Source organism: Pleurodeles waltl, chromosome 4_2, assembly GCF_031143425.1.
Source record: "Pleurodeles waltl isolate 20211129_DDA chromosome 4_2, aPleWal1.hap1.20221129, whole genome shotgun sequence".
In the NCBI taxonomy this organism is placed as follows: domain Eukaryota; kingdom Metazoa; phylum Chordata; class Amphibia; order Caudata; family Salamandridae; genus Pleurodeles; species Pleurodeles waltl.
In genome coordinates, this window is record NC_090443.1 from 3,897,289 (window position 1) to 3,915,179 (window position 17,891).

Below are 17,891 nucleotides of genomic sequence, written 5' to 3' on the forward strand. Positions count from 1 at the left end.
TCACTCTAACTCCTCACAAATGTCCCTACATCACAGACCACACATCCTAACACCAAGCCCTGCATGCAACAACAAAGCATGGACACCCATCACCAAAGCATGCCCACTGCACATACCCATACAACCCCCTAAACCATCATCATACAAGGTCCCACACAGGAATGCAAGCACTGGGGTACACGGTCATCAACCCATTGCACACCATGGCACACACAGATGTAATAACCATCCTTTTATACCCCTGCAGGACCCCTACCCAACGTCACCGGACAGGAGGGTCCACACATGTCCACACCACCAACAGAAGAGGCCCACAGTGATGACAGCACCTCTATCCAACTGGATCTAGATGACCAGCTCGGACCATCGGGGACCTCTGGACAGTCGGTTCCCCTGACACAGTCAAAGGCCACTACAAACCTTCCCCCCTCTGGAAACACCAGCACAGCACCCACCCAGCGGGCCCATACCTCTGTCCCCAGGACACGTCAATCAGCAGTGTGTCCACCACTACAGGGAACCCAGGCTAACCCACCACCCCAACAACAACAGGTACCTGGGGGCAGTGGCAGTGGGCACACGGTCCAGGGAACGGAGGCCCAGGAACACAGGGGAACTGGGAGGGCTGCTGTGCGACAGGGGGCAGACAGGCCAAGGGAACCCACTCTCCACGAGGCCCTCTCCTCTATCATGGGAGCCTACCACCACTCCCAGTAGACGATGGCAACGGTACTGGCCAAGATCCCAGCGCCTGCAGGAGGAACGGTATATGGGCTTCAGGGAGGAACTCAGAACCATCAGCTCCACCCTGGGCACCATTGTAGGTGTGCTGAAGGTACTCATGAACACCAGGAGGGACACTGTGGCACTACAAGCGGCGCCTGACACTAGCATGGACGATGAACTGCCCACCACCTCTGCTAGTGGACAGGACGCCCGCCACAGGACCACCACACCAGCACCCCACCCCCTGCAGAGTGAGAACCACCCCGCAAACGGTCCCTGAGATCCAGGACAAAGACAGAGCACGATGCCAAGACCCCCGCCAAGAAATGAGACCACCCTGATTGTCATCCTTTTGTCCCACTTTGTCACCCTGTCCATACTTAAACTGCCCCAGCTCCACTTCCTATGCCCATATGGGCAATGCACCTGTGAGACTAATAGACTGGCCTCTGCCATGGACATTCCTCCGCCATCACCCCTCACCATTTTACTACCCCTCCAAAATTGAGCACTTAAATAAACACACTTAAAGCACAAAACAATCTGGAGTCTGTGATTTTGAAATAGTGTATTAGCAATTACAGTGACAAAATGATATTACAATTGTAATGTCAACATACCTATGTCACACAGCTCTAGTCCATGAGGAATCTAAGCAGATGTCACACAGTGGGACCCACATCTGTGAAATCGTAAGGGAAGGTGACAACTCAGTGCCAACACACTGGGTGAAAAGGACAGACAGTAGAGAGGTAGTAGTGTTAAAGTACATGTAGTAGGCAGGTTTGTACTCTTTCTTACCTGTGTCTCACTGGAAATATTGCTGGATCACTGAGTCCCTGTTGTTCATGTCTTCTTCCTCTGCTTCCTCGTCTTCATTGTCCACAGGCTCCACAGCTGCCCCAACACTGCCATCTGGACCATCCTCCTGCAGAAAAGGCACCTGTCATCGCAAAGCCAAGTTGTGAAGCATACAGCAGGCCACGATGATCTGGCACACCTTCTTTGGTGAGTAGAATAGGGATCCACCTGTCATATGGAGGCACTGGAACCTGGCCTTCAGAAGGCCGACGGTCCGCTCGGTCACCCACTCAGTTCTCCCATGGGCCTCATTGTTGCGTTCCTCTGCCCTTGTCCTGGGATTCCTCACTGGGGTCAGTAGCCATGACAGGTTGGGGTAACTAGAGTCACCTGCAAATGGCGAGGGACAACTGTTAGACACGCACTAACCTGTAGGGATATCCCCAGACAACCATTCCCACTGTCTTGTTCCCAGGTGCTCACCTAATAGCCACACACGGTGCCTCTGGAGTTGCCCCATCACATAACGGATGCTGCTATTCCGCAGGATGTAGGCGTCATGCACTGAGCCAGGGAACATGGCATTCACATGGGAGATGTACTGGTCGGCCAAACACACCATCTGCACATTCGTGGAATGATAATTCTTCCGGTTTCTGTACACCTGTTCACTCCTGTGGGGGGGGGGGGAACCAAAGCCACATGGATCCCATCAGTGGCACCTATGATGTTGGGGGATATGTCCCAAGGCATAGAAATCACCTTTCACTGTAGGCAAATCCTCCACCTGAGGGAAAACGATGTAGCTCTGCATGTTTCAGAAGGGCAGACAACACTCTGGACAACACGTTGGAAAACATAGGCTGGGAAATCCCTGATGCTATGGCCACTGTTGTTTGAAATGACCCACTTGCAAGGAAATGGAGCATTGACAGCACCTGCACATGAGGGGGATTCCTGTTGGCTGGTGGATTGCTGACATCAGGTCTGGCTCCAACTGGGTACACAGTTTCTGGATTGTGGCACGGTCAAGCCTGTATGTGATAATCGCATGTCGCTCCTCCATTGTCGACAGGTCCACTAACGGTCGGTACACCGGAGGATGCTGCCATCTCCTCACATGTCCCAGCGGACGGTGCCTATGAAGGACAACAGCGAGCACAGAGTCAAACAACTGAGAGGTACGTACCCACAGTTTACACAGAACACCATTCATACTCAAAAGGTGGCCTATATGTGTGTTGAGTCTAGGCCTAGGTATGTGTGACGCAGTTGAAAATAAATCCATGTGGGCCCCTGAAATGGCAGCTGCCTGACCTCTAAAGTGGGACAATGGGATGTGAGGTAACTGCGCTGGCGTTGTACACCGTCACGGTAGGCGGTCAAAGACAGCGGCGCAATGCTGCATTGGTTAGCATTGGACCCTATGGGTCCCAGGAGCCAATGACGATGTACACCGGCGGTGAGGGTACGCACCACCGCGGACGTGACCGCCATTTTCTATCTGTTCAATCACTCGATACCTGATCTTCTACAGGAGAGGACCTACACTTCAAGTGCTGTTGTGACCTTGGTTTGGAAGAGACAGTGGCTCGAGTGTCTGGGGAAAGGGCCCCTGCCTTCACATCGGAGGAGTTGGAGAAACTCGTGGACAGGGTCCTCCCCCAGTACATCCTACTCTACGGTCCTCCAGACAAAGAGGTAAGTACACTGGGAGCATGCTGTATGGGCTATGCCTGTGTGGAGAGGGCTGGATGTAAGAAGGAAGGGGGGAGAGTGAGGCGTGCATGAAACGACAGTGAATGCATGTGCCACATGGCAAGGGTAGGGATGGGGGCCAATCACTTTGACGGTGCAGTTGGTAATAACATACTCTTCCCCCTCTCCATTTCATGTATGTCAGCGCCCAGCAGAAAAAACATATTTGGCATGCCATCGCCAAGGACGTCCGGACCCTGGGAGTCTACCCAAGACGGAGCACCCACTGCCGGAAAAGATGGGAGGACATTCGCCGCTGGAGCAAGAAGACGGCAGAGGCTCAGCTGGGGATGGTCTCCCAACGTGGGAGGGGTGCCCGTCGCACCATGACCCCCCTGATGTTCAGGATCCTAGCGGTGGCCTACCCGGAGTTGGATGGGCGCTTGAGGGCATCACAGCAAACACAAGGGGGTGAGTACACTCTCATTCTGCTGACTTTGCGCGTATTGGAGGGGTCTGGGTGGGGGATGTGGGCTGTGGGTTTCCCTAGGCCAGGGCGAGTTCCGTAGGCAAGGTCCCTCCATAAGGCAGGCCATGTGGCTCCCCACCCCACCTCTGTAGAGTGCCAAGTACACCTAGTTATGCCCCTGTGTCATCTATGTGTGCAGATGTCGTCCATAGCCTTGTAGGCCATATCCCAGGAATTGAACAGTGGAGCCCAAGAGCGCGGCGTGGTGCAGCGGGCTTCTGTGTCTGTCGTGTCTGCCAACGGTAGCGGTAATGCATGCATTCAACATGTCTTTCTTCTGTCGCCCCCCCTTTTTGTGGTCTCCCAGTTCTTGTGTGCATTAGCATCATCAGGCGGAGGAGCAGTGGCACCGGAGCACCAGGGGGCTGCATCCCACATGGCCATGAAGGGCCACACTACGGACTCGGACTTCACCAGTGGGACGGAGGGCGAGGGGAGCTCCACGGTGGGGACAGGAGCTGAGACCAGTGACACGGACTCGTCCTCTGATGGGAGCTCCCTTGTGGTGGCGGCAACATCTGTGCCCCCCCCATCTACAGGTACAGCCACCACCCCCCCTTCCAGCACCTGCCTTCCCAGCAGCCCCTCAGCCTTCGCCCCATGCCCGCTCACCCGGGAGGGTGGGCATCACCTTTGCCCCAGGCACCTCAGCCCCTGCCCCAGTCACCCCTACTGCCCTCAGTGAGGAGGCCATTGTCCTCCTCAGGTCCCTCACTGTTGGGCAGTCTACCATTTTGAATGCCATCCAGGGTGTAGAAAGGCAGTTGCAACAAACAAATGCATTCCTGGAGGGCATTCATTCTGGTCAGGTGGCCCTTCAGCGAGCTTTTCAGACTCTGGCTTCACCACTGATGGCAGCCATTGTCCCTGTGTCTAGCCTCCAACTTCCTCCACCCCGACCCAATCCCCTGTACCTCAGCCGATCCCAAGCACACCTACAGACCAGCATGCACACACCTCAACACACAAGGGAAGCTCAGGCAAACATAAGCACCACACATCCCACAGGCACTCACGCAAGCATCACACCCATGCAGACACACCAACATCCACTGCCTCCACTGTGTCCCCCTCCTCCTCGTCTTCCTCCTCCCTCCCTGTCTCGTCTACACTTACACCTGCATGCACTACCTCTACAGCCACTACGTCCCTCTCCAGCACACCCACCACCACACCCCGCTCACGTGCAGTCACCACCCCCACTACCATTCACACGTCCCCTGTGTCCTCTCCCCGTATGTCTGTGACTCCCCGTCCCAAGATACACAAACGCAGGCACACACCCACCCAGCAACCATCCACCTCACGACAGCCTCCAGCGCATGCACCTTCACCCAAAGTCAGCAAACAAACACCTCCTACAACCACCACCTCTTCCTCCACTCCCAAACCCCCTCCAGCTACCCCCGTCCCAGTGTGTCAAAAAAACTTTTCCTGTCCAACCTTGACCTCTTTCCCACACCTCCTCCACCCCGTCCGTCTCCTAGGTCCCGAACTAGCACCTCAGCCACAACATCTCAGGGACCAGTGGTGCCTGCAGTCACCGGAATCTGGAGTGCACCAGCCACCATGGCAGCCAGTGTGGCACGGAGCCACAGCACAGACAGTCCCCCACCTGTGAAGCATCAGAAGTTGGACAGTGCCCGGCGGGAGAGGGTGAAAACTCCAGTCACCAAAGCCGCTCCTAGGGGTTCCGGTGGGAGTGTGGACTCAGCTGTGACACCCTCCAAGGTGGGGAAGGGTCACACGAAACCAGGAAAGTCTGGGAAGAGAAGCACGGCGGAGAAGACCGCCATCATCCCCGCTGCCCAGGAGGCCACCTCCAGCACCAGCCCAGCTGCCCAGGACAGGACCGCCAGCACAAGCCCAGCTTCCCAGGACAGGACCACCAGCACAAGCCCAGCTGCCCAGGACAGGACCGCCCGCACAAGCCCAGCTGCCCAGGACAGGACCACCAGCACGAGCCCAGCTGCCCAGGACAGGACAGCCAGCACAAGCCCACTTGCCCAGGACAGGATCGCCAGCACAAGCCCACCTGCCCAGGACAGGATCGCCAGCACAAGCCCAGCTGCCCAGGACAGGACCGCCAGCACAAACTCACCTACCCAGGACAGGACCACCAGCACAAGCCCACCTGCCCAGGAGGCCACCGCCTGCACAAGCCCAGCTGCCCAGGACAGGACCGCCAGCACAAGCCTAGCTGCCCAAGACAGGACCGCCAGCACAAGCCCACCTGCCCAGGAGGCGCCCGCCAGCACAAGCCCAGCTGCCCAGGACAGGACCGCCAGCACAAGCCCACCTGCCCAGGACAGGACTGCCAGCACAAGCCCAGCTGCCCAGGACAGGACTTCCAGCACAAGCCCAGCTGCCCAGGACAGGCCCGCCAGCACAAGCCCACCTGCCCAGGAGGCCACCGCCAGCAAAAGCCCCGCTGGGCCATGAAGAACCGCCAGCAGCTGAGTCCCTGCAATGGAGACCGCCGCCTCAAGCATCGCTGCACAGGGCACCGCCATCTCAAGCACCGCTGAACAGGGCACCACCATCTCAAGCACCGCTGAACAGGGCACCCGCCGTCTCAAGCACTGCTGCACAGGGCACCGCCGTCTCAAGCACCGCCGGCCCATGAGCGGCAAGGGCACTGACGCAACTGAGTCCGTCACGGGGTGAATGATGCACTCTGGGCACAATGCCCCCTCCAGAACCAGTGGAGACTGTCATCCACTACCTCTGTCCTTAGCAGGATGAAGCACTCTGGGCACAAAGCCCCCTCCAGAACCAGTGGAGACTGTCATCCACTACCTCTGTCCTTAGCAGGATGAAGCAGTCTGGGCACCATGCCCCCTCCAGAACCAGTGGAGTATCACATCCACTACCTCTGTCCTTGGCAGGATGAAGCACTCTGGGCACAAAGCCTCCTCCAGAACCAGTGGAGTATCACATCCACCACCTCTGTCCTTAGCAGGATGAAGCACTCTGGGCACAAAGCCCCCTGCAGAACCAGTGGAGTATCACATCCACTACCTCTGTCCTTAGCAGGATGAAGCACTCTGGGCACAAAGCCCTCTCCAGAACCAGTGGAGACTGTCATCCACTACCTCTGTCCTAAGCAGGATGAAGCACTCTGGGCACAAAGCCCCCTCCAGAACCAGTGGAGTATCACATCCACTACCTCTGTCCTTGGCAGGATGAAGCACTCTGGGCACCATGCCCCCTCCAGAACCAGTGGAGACTGTCATCCACTACCTCTGTCCTTAGTAGGATGAAGCACTCTGGGCACAAAGCCCCCTCCAGAACCAGTGGAGTATCACATCCACTACCTCTGTCCTTAGCAGGATGAAGCACTCTGGGCACAAAGCCCCCTCCAGAACCAGTGGAGACTGTCATCCGCTACCTCTGTCCTTAGCAGGATGAAGCACTCTGGGCACAAAGACCCCTCCAGAACCAGTGGAGACTGTCATCCACTACCTCTGTCCTTAGCAGAATGAAGCACTGTGGGCACAAATCCCCCTTCAGAACCAGTGGAGTATCACATCCACTACCTCTGTCCTTGGCAGGATGAAGCACTCTGGGCACAAGGCCCCCTCCAGAACCAGTGGAGACTGTCATCCACTTGAGAGACTGTGGCTTTGTACTCCCCAGGATTGAACAGTGGGCAAACCACCCACTGGAGAGACTTGTGAGACTGTGGCTTTGCACTCCCCAGGTAGAACAGTGGGCAACCCACCCACTGGAGAGACTTGTGAGACTGTGGCTTTGCACTCCCCAGGATTGAACAGTGGGCAAACCACCCACTGGAGAGACTTGTGAGACTGTGGCTTTGCACTCCCCAGGATTGAACAGTGGGCAACCCACCCACTGTAGAGACTTGAGAGACTGTGGCTTTGCACTCCCCAGGTAGAACAGTGGGCAAACCACCCACTGGAGAGACTTGTGAGACTGGCTTTGCACTCCCAGGATTGAACAGTGGGCAATCCACCCACTGTAGGGACTTGAGAGACTGTGGCTTTGCACACCCCAGGATTGAACAGTGGGCAAACCACCCACTGCAGAGACTTGAGAGACTGTGGCTTTGCACTCCCCAGGATTGAACAGTGGGCATGTGGCCCCCTTATGGATTTGGCGTTGTGCACTCAAGCGGCTGTAGTGAACCCCCTTCCCTCCCCCTGTGGTGCCTGTTTAGTTGCTCTCTGATGCCCTGCAGTGTTCTCTCCGTCATGGTCGGGGATCTTGTGTGGGCCTCGCCCATACCGTGTGGTCCCAGTGTTCCACGGACTTTATTAGAGTACTACCTGGACTACTATGCTTGGTATATATTTTGTACATGGTGTATATATATGTTTCTGCCTACTTGCTTTTAATATATTACAATGGTTACACTCATGTTCTATTGTCTTTGCATTCTTCCAGGGAGCTTGGGGGGTGTAACTGTGATGTATTGATATGCATTAGTGTGTGTGTTGTGGTGGGTGAGGGTGGGGGTGTTGCATGTTGCGTGTCCCTGTTTTTTCCCTCTCCCTCCCCTGTGTCATAGGTGCAGTACTCACTGTGGTCTTCGCCGCCGGCGTTCGTGCTCCTAGTAGAGGAGCAGGAAGACTATTGCAGGTAGAATTTGGAGTTCCGGATCCATGGCGTCCTAGTGGGGTGTGTAGAGGTGAGAGTTTTTCCTTGGGGATTCCTGTTTCCACTGTGTTGCGGATTGGCCTGTCATAATAGTGTGGGCGGTACATTGTCTCCCGCCTGTCTGTTGGCGGTGACCGCCGCGCTGTTTGTTTGTACAGCCGTGGCAGTCAGAGTGTTAAAGTGGCTGTCATTGTTGGCGGTTTCCGCCACTGTCGTAATTGCAATTTTTTTACCGCCGGCCTGTTGGTGGTCTTACCGCTGCTTTAACACCGACCGCCAGGGTTGTAATGACCACCTTAGACTTTCACAGCACACGGACTCTTACTACTGCACACTTTCTACATATCCAGAGCGCATGTATGGACATGGAAAGTTTGCACAAATATCTGGGAGTCACATAGACTATTCTTCAGGTCTTGACACTCTGGGCCTGATTTATGAAAAGTTAGCGCCGCCTTTACGTCATTGTTTGACACAAAAGGGGCGCAAACTTACAAAATAAAACTATAGTTTGTACGTTTGCACTGCTTTTGCATCAAACAATGATGTAAAGGCCGTTCTAGCTTTTTATAAATCAGGCCTTCTGTGTCTCTTTATTGGCCTTCTAAATACTTCTGTTACATATATATCTCCACCACACTTTATCTAGCCCACAAAGTTATGCAGACCACTGGTCTGCTGTTGAAGTTATCACTGCTGGCCTTGGTTCCCAATGCTATCGCAGCTGGCATTCAGAGTCCTATGTTAATCGGAATATCTCTGTGGGCCACCTGACACAATCTATCTGGAGCCTTAGTTGCCCCCAGTTCTGCTCTTCGGAGCCTTCTTAAGATTATGAGCTACCCTTTGCTGATTGCAATAGCCCTTGGACCCCCTTCGTCAGCATTAACCACTTTTGCTGACTTCAGCCCACTGTGTTTCTCAAACCCTTTTTGCCATCCTTCACAGACCACAGTCATATTCACCCATCCAGTTTTAGACTCCTCTCCCAGGTTTCAGTTCCAATGCCATCTGATCCACCTTCAGTAAACTGTGCCCACATCAGACAGTGTCTGCTTTCACTGAGTGGTCAGACTGGAGCAGTCCTGGCTTTTTAGTATTTTGAAGGCTATGATTTTTCAGCACATACTTACTACATCTATTAGAGGGCTGGAAAAATGCGGGCTTCTAGGGGTTGACAGCAGAAGAAGCAAGAATAAGAACTGTTTACATAAGTGCTATCCTTATGCATGTAGCCTAGAATCACATAGGTCTTCTTCTGCCCCTAGCCTTCTTCCTTCTACTCCAGGTCCTTCTTTACCTTCTGGTGTTGGGGGTCCTCCTGGTCCTGTTCCACGTCTTCCTTTTCTGAGTTGTTGTAGTCCTCCTAGTCCTATTGTGGCCATGGTATGACTAGTTCTCATCACCCTGGTATTGGTTTAGCCCTTCTTGGGTCTACCTAACCCTGCTGTCCTGGTTCTCCTAGCTCTAGCACTGGTAGCCAACCTGGTCTGTGTCATCCTGATTCGCCTTGTTCTAGTCCCTGTCCTCAAGGTCCACCTAGTACTTCAATCACTGGTCATTTTGGCCCTGATCTATTACATTTGTCCTCTTGGTTCTTGTTTTGCTAGTCCCCCTGAACCTCACTAGCTTAGCCCTGATACACCAGTTCCTGGTCCTCCTGGTCTAATTGATACTTTAAGTCTAGTCCCCTTGGTTGTGGCTCCACTGGTCCTCCTAGCCCTCTTCTTGGTCCTGCTTATTTTGATCCTTCTAGTCCAGCTAAACCTTCCCAATTTGATCTTTGGTCCTAATGGCCATAGTCTACCTGTTCCTGATCTGATTAGTTCTCCTGGTCCTCCTCCATCTTGTCATGATATTCTTGGCTCCCGTCTTCTTGTCATCATAGTTCTGTGTTAACTTGTAAACTTGTAAACTTAGGGGCATATTTACTATTTTTTACGCAAAGCCGGACAGCAAGCAAAGTTGCTGTGCTGCATTGCATGAAAGAGAGACAGCAAAAATACAAAAAAAAAAAAATGGGACATTTCTGGTGTCTACTAGTGCACACTGTGTGTTGCCTAGTGCCAATGCAGGCCCCCTTGCCCCATGATGCAAGGGTACCTGCATTACAGGCAGGATTGTTTTTGTGCAGGAAGGTAAAAGCATTCTGCAACAAAAACAATCCTTAACAACATTTTCTGCATTCTACCCATACTTCAGAATGCAGGATGCATAGAAAGAGGAAGAAATGAGAAGAAATAAGATATATCCAACAACAACAAATTGTTCTGGGAATTGCTAGGTAAGCGAGAGAAAGAGGGCAGGTTTGGTGTAAGAAGCCATATACAGCCAGAAAGATGGGTCGAGCATTTTTTAGGCCTATATGGAAAAATTGAGACCCCTACGATCTTAGCCACAGGGGAAGCAGGTCAAGACATTCTCTCTATTCTTGATGAGCATCACAGGCCAGCTCCCCTTGTAGGGGGCTCACAGGTCCTCAAGGGCTTTATTTGCTTCACTATCAAAGAAACTGCCGAGGCTATTAGCTCTTTAAAACCTGGGAAAGCTCCAGGTCCAGACAAACTTCCGGGGGATCTTTATTCGTCAGAACCAACAGTTTGGACCTGGTATATCAACACACCCTCCAACAACATCGCTGAAGGGGGGCAGATTCCCACAACATGGAAGGGTACAGAAATTATCCCCATCCATAAAAAGTGTAACGTAAACCTCCCGATAAACTACAGACCAATCAGTTTAATTGACAACTTTCAAAAAATATTTGCCAAGCATCTCCTAGGTAGATTAACCCACTGGGCTACAGATCAGCATATTCTCTCTCACCTTCAAGCTGGATTTCGATCAAGGATCAGCACAGTAGACCAGGTCTTTAGACTGGCCATACTGTACTGGAAATATACAGCCCTGGCAAAGCAACCACTATACATTGCTTTTGTTGATTTGAGATCAGCATTTGACCTAGTCCCGAGGGAAAAGTTGTGGGAGGTGCTACAAAAAATAGGGACTCCAGCCAATTTAATCCAACTCTTGGAGCAGTTGCATGAGGATACATACGCGCAGGTGAGATGGGGTAACCTAGGCGAACTAACGGACAAAATCCCCATAAACAGGGGCGTTCGCCAGGGTTGTGTGCTGGCACCATTTTTATTCTCTATTTTTATTAATGAGATTGTACAGGTTTTAATGACATGTCAGAATGACGCCCCCACCCTATGCGCCCAAAAAATCCCAATCCTTCTTTTCGCTGACGACTCCCTTCTTATTTCTAAATCTCCCATGGGCCTCCAAACTCTCATCAATAGATTCAACTCCTTTTGCCGAGATTACGGCCTAGAGTTAAATAAAAATAAAAAACAAGCTAATGGCGTTTTGTTCAGGAGTGCGGAAGAAATGTACTACCCATTTAGAAGGGAAACTTCTGGATAAGGTTTCTTCTATAGATTATCTGGGTGTAAGGTTTACCGATAACCTGAATTGGGCAGAACAGGTCAATAAAAGTGTGGGTCGCCTGCAGCACAGTGCAGCATCCATCCTGCGTTTCTATAGGGGCACGACAGCAAAAACTGTGTCCCCGGCAATCAAGATCTATATTGCCAGAGCACAGGGTGCTGCCGCATACGGAGCTGAGGTCTGGGGCTTTACTGACTGCAACAGGCTAACTATCAGTGAGAATAGTTTTGCGAGGTCTTTATGTTCCTGTCCCCCTAGTACCATTGTTCTTAGATCTGGGCCTGAGACGCATAGCCAATCTAATTATCTTAAGATCATTATTATACTGGATAAGGCTATGGACTGTCCCAGAATTAGACGTTTACAAGACCTCACTCCAAGACCTGTTAAAGTGTTCCAATTCAACCTCTATTCCCTGGGTTAAACATGTATCCAGATGGTTCAATAAATTAGGCCTCGGACATTTTTGGGAGAAACCCCATGAACTAGAAAAGGCTCACTCCAATGTACTGAAACGTGTATACTGGTCTTATGTATGCAACGATTATATCACCAACAGAACCTATGGCACCTTAACAAATCGCTTTATAGATTTGAAGTGGTATCCACAATTCAAACCATACCTAGACAATATTCCTGAGATTCTAGGCAAAAGCTTATACGCCAGATTCCACTTTGGGTCGTTGCCACTGAAGTCATTGGTGTGTAGATGGGGTACAAAAACAGATACAGATATATGTCCAGCTTGTGGTGCAAAATCCGAAACAGTCGAACATTTTATGTTCTTTTGCCCTGCTTACTCCCTTCCCAGGTCTAAGTGGATCCGTAACATCTGTCGCGAAATGGGGATAAGAGATTGTGCCTCAGCTTTGAGGATTTTAAAAAGCCACCATTCCACTGTTTTAATACATGCGGTTAGTAAATATTTATTAGTAGCTTGGCGTATACGCAATTCCATTGCTAGGACTGTGTTTTAACTATAAGTGGTCTACATTTTTACTCCTTATAGAACTGCAGGAGGGGGATTGCAGTCGTATTATGTGTACTGAGATTTTAACTGAATCATGTTCTTAGGTATTTATGTTTATATTTTATATATTATTATTATTACTATTATCATTATTGGTTTTATTCTTCTATCACTATTGTATATTCGCTTTGATGATTGATTGATCGAATAAAGGATGTGTTAAACACAAACACAATGATATTTCACCTCCTGATGCCTGTTTCAGGAAGCCGTAACATTTTCATGTATTTCCAGTTTACTAGTTGTAGTAAATTTGAGAATGCAACTAAATCAGTGGGCAGATCCTTCCTCACTCTCAGTCTGGTTTGCGTAGCACTGGTCTCCCTAATCCTGCCCCTCGCAGTCCATATTTCTTTTCTTGCTTTCCATCAACTTGATCCATTATGTCCCTTCTTGTATGGCTTTGTATGTCTAGTCATCTTGGTTCTGGTCCTCTTAGCCATCATGTTCCTTGCAGGCTTTTCCTAGCGCTTCCTGTTTCATTCTGGGTCTTTTGACTCTCGCTCCCCTTGACATGATCCTTCTGATCCTCCTCATTCTATTAATCTGATTCTTAATACATCAGCTGCTGGTCCTGCTGGTCTCCTTTGTCCACCTGGCCTGTTGTGTCCTGTTCCTCCTAGACCTCACTCATTTAGGCTGTCTCTTTCAGGTTTTGATTGTCGTCCTTTTTTCCCTGGCCCTGTGCCTTGTCTTCACTGAAATTTAGCATTTCCCTCACTGGTCTGGACCTTCTTGGCTATTCTCTTTGTTAGGGTCCTTCTGAGCCAGGTCATTTAGATTCTTATCCTCCTGGCACTCCTAGCACAGTAACCTTGGTCTTCTTGGCTCTGGCGGTTCTGGTCCTCCTGATCATCCTCACCATGGTCCTGCTACTCCTAGATGCTGGTCTTTCTGTTCCACTTGGTACTCTGGGCCAGAATCCTAAGGTCACAGTCCCCCTGGCACTCCAAGGCCTGCTCCTGGTCCTAATCCTTCTAATCTTCCTTGCTCTGGCCTCCTGGCTCTTGGTAACCTTGGTACTTGCCCCCTTGTCTTCCTTACTTATTCTTGTGCCCAGTCCTACTGACCATAATCCTCATGCTCCTAATCTTCCAATTCTTCCTGGTACAGACCCTCCTGGCCCTTGTCCACGTGGTTCTACACCAGCTGACCATGGTGATCTTTGTTCTGGTCCTCCTGGACCTGGCAACCTGTTCCTCTTTTTCCATGCTGTTCTGTTCCTAGGCCTGTGGCCTGCTCCTTCTGGCTGTGGTAATCCTGGTCTTGATGTTTCTGATCACCTTTGCCTCCTCACCCTGGCCCTCCTGATACTGGTACTCAAAGTCCTGATCCTCTGTGCCCTGATTGTCCTGGTCACTATGGCCCTTTTTTCATGGTCGTCTTAGAACTCTTACTTCTGGCTCTGGTTGCTTGTGTCCCTGGTGTAATTTCCCTGATTCTCTGGCTATCATTGACCAGACATTGTTTTTCATAGTTCTTGTACTTTCTTGTGATTCTGTGCCCACTGGCCCTCATCCCTTTAGACCTGGTCCTTATACTTTAGGTTCACCTGAGGCCACTACTCCTGGACCTGGTTGACCAGGGATCCCCAGTCTTGGTTTGCATGATCAAAGGTGCCCTGGTCTTTATTGATTCATTGTGCTGGTCATCATAAACTTTGTCTTTTGGCCATCCTGGCCCTTCTTGGTTCACCAGTCCTGGCACATCCTAGCCCCATTATTTTCTTGTCCTCATGACCCCAGGCACTGTGTCCTGGTTGTCCTCAGCCTGAACCTCCCAGACTTGGTACCACAAGTTCTGGTCTTCCTGGTCTTCCTGTCTATCTCACTTCTTGTGTCCTGGATGTCTTAGTCTTTGTCGTCTTTATTTGGGTTATCCATGCCCTCTTGATTCCTTTCCTTCTCCTCTGAATCCTGGTACTACAGCCTCTAGTCCTGGTGTTTTTGATTCAGGTTCTCCTTGTCTGGTTCCTCCTGATCCTGGTCATTTTGGTCCTGATCCTCCTGGTTACTACTGTGCCATTGTGCAGTCTCCATGGTCTTTCCTACTTTGGTTGGCCTTTTAACATCTGAGCCTTCTCACCCTAGCCCTGCCACCCAAGTTGATTTTTCGGCTCTGATAACTGAGCCCTGTGCCTGCGTCTTGATCTTCATGGACCTCTTTGCCCTGTTTCTGGCCCTCCATGACACAATCATTTTAGTTCACTTAATTCTCCTTGGTCTGGCCCTTTGTCTGCCTATCAGTCCAACTTGGCTTTCTAGTACCTGTCCTGCTAATCCTGGCCTCTTGGTCCTATTGTCAATTGCCATTCTGATCTTCACAGGCCTCTTCAATCTGGCGCATATCCTCTTGGCCTTAGTTCTCCTGCTTCTTGTCCTCAAGTTCTGTAATAACTTGTCCTCCCCCATCACAGATCAGCCTAGCCATTCCTAGTTTTGATGTTCCTTGACCTATTGTTCATGCTAGCCCTAGAACTCCCAGGCCTCGTCTGTCTGGTCATCATCCCTATGTACTCCTTATACTGGTCCTGTGGCTCCTGGGTCTCCTGTTTCACAGGCTCCTAGTCCTGGACATTTTCATCCTTTTCAACCACATTCTCTCCATCAGTCCTCCTGATCCTGCTGCCTTAGTTTATCTAGTCCCGTGTACCTAGTCCTAATACTTCAGCTCCTAATCTCCCTGGTCCTTATAGTTCTACTCTTAGGTCTTGAACTCCTTTTTATGTCCCTCCTTTATCAGGTCTTATTGTGCTGGTCCCACTGGACTTGGTTTCCCTAGCCCTCCTACATCCCCAGACCACCTGCCCCTTCCTTGTCCTACTAGTCCTCCTGGTCTGCCTGCTCCACCTTGTTCTTGTCCATCGGACCCTGGTTCCCTCAAACATGGTAGTTCCAGTAATGATCATCCTGGGTCTCGTGTTCCTCATTCCTGTGGAGTTGGTCCTCCGAGTTCCCATGTTGCGAGTAACACTGGTTCATATACTCCTTGTCACCCTGGTATGGGGTCCCACCAAATCTGAACCTCAGATACCTTCTGACCCCAGTCCTACAGGTCCTAGACTTCCTGGCTCTTTATATTCTGCCGGATCCCGCTGATCTAGGGTCTCCTGGCCCTGCTAGCCTTAGTCTTTTCCAGTCTGACCTTCTCAGTTTCTGTCCATTTGCTTCTGGCCCCTTGGACCTTCTTAATCTGATCTCTGTGGTCTTAGTCCTTCTGTCTCTTGTCCTTTACATTAGTCTCCTGGAACTGGTCCTCTTTGGTCTGTTCAGCTGTGTGTGCTACTCCTGCCACTGGTAATCTATGGCCCTCTGGTCCTGACCGGTGCAATTGGGTCCGCCTTGCCCTCCTTGTCATTATGTTCCAGGGCCTTTTGTTTGTTCTACCTCTGGTCCTTGTGCTTCTTTGTTCCCACATCAATGGGGGCCTGATTTCCCTGTTCCACATCCTCCTGGCTGTCCTGATCCTTCCTATTCTGGTCCGGGTACCCATATTCCTGGTTTTCCTTGTCTTATTCCTGCTTGTTTATTTGCTCCTGGTCCCCTCTGGCACTGGTAATCCTGGTCCTCAGGAATTAGGTATTCCTGAGCCTTGGTGTCCTGGTCCTCATTGTTCTGGTTGTTGTAGCCCTCCTTGAGGTCCCCATCCTGGCCCTTATCCTCTTATTGGTCATCATCCTCCTCCAATACCAGAACTCCACTCCTGGGTGAAGAGCATGAAAGGGTGTCTTTATTCAGCTGGTATCTGAGTGAATAAGTACTCTTCCTGTGAACTTCCCATGCAGTACAGATGCATAACTCCCTTGTCTCCAGTTTTCATTGCTCCACAGAAGCCTCTTTGCTGTATCCCTCTCAATTTACCTCCTTCAAGTGCCCCAAAACACTGTGGCCCTCATTCTGACCTTGGCGGGCGGCGGAGGCCGCCCGCCAAAGTCCCGCCGTCAGGTTACCGTTCCGCGGTCGAAAGCCCGCGGCGGTAATTCTGACTTTCCCGCTGGGCTGGCGGGCGGTCGCCTTCAGGCCGCCCGCCAGCCCAGCGGGAAAGAGGCTTCCACGATGAAGCCGGCTCGGAATCGAGCCGGCGGAGTGGAAGCTGTGCGACGGGTGCAGTTGCACCCGTCGCGTATTTCACTGTCTGCACAGCAGACAGTGAAATACATTTAGGGGCCCTCTTACGGGGGCCCCTGCAATGCCCATGCCAGTGGCATGGGCACTGCAGGGGCCCCCAGGGGCCCCGCGACCCCCCCTACCGCCATCCGGTTCCCGGCGGTCGGAGTGCCGGGATCTGGATGGCGGTAGGGGGGGTCGGAATCCCCTCGGCAAGCTGCGCCGCCTTGGAGGATTCAATGGGGCGGCGGTACACTGGCGGGAGACCGCCAGTGTTGCCGGTCCAACCGCGGCTTTACCGCCGCGGTCGGAATCCCCATTGGAGCACCGCCGGCCTGTCGGCGGTGCTCCCGCGGTCCTCCGCCCTGGCGGTCTTTGACCGCCAGGGTCAGAATGACCGCCTGTGTCTTCAAACACTTATTACCTACTGTCAGTGTCACACCCTCTGTGGTCCAGATACCACCAAGCTCTCAGCATTCCCTGCTTGCTGCTGCTTGTCACCTGCTGCTGTGTTGCAATGTTGAAATATTAAGCAAGAACAATCCCCCTAAAAAGAAGTTAAAAACTAGCACAAAGCTTCTAGGAAAAGCACAAAATGGCCCAGCCCTAAAAAAATAATCAAAAGGGGGTTCATGAATATTAAAAAACTATAGATTCTCATAGTGAAGAAAACATTTGTATAGCTTGCTTGAAAGTCATACTCACTATTCTTTACAGATAGTCATATACTCCTAGACTGCAGCAAAAATATATGTGTGCAATATTTAGAAGCTACACCATAAACAACTTAATTCATCCAGTTACCTTGGTACAAACGTGTGTACATTTGACTACCATTTACTTACAAATACTTCACACATGTTGCATCCTCATTACAAGATGGCCACCACATTACCATTGCTAGAATTCATGGCCAGCTAAATAAAGA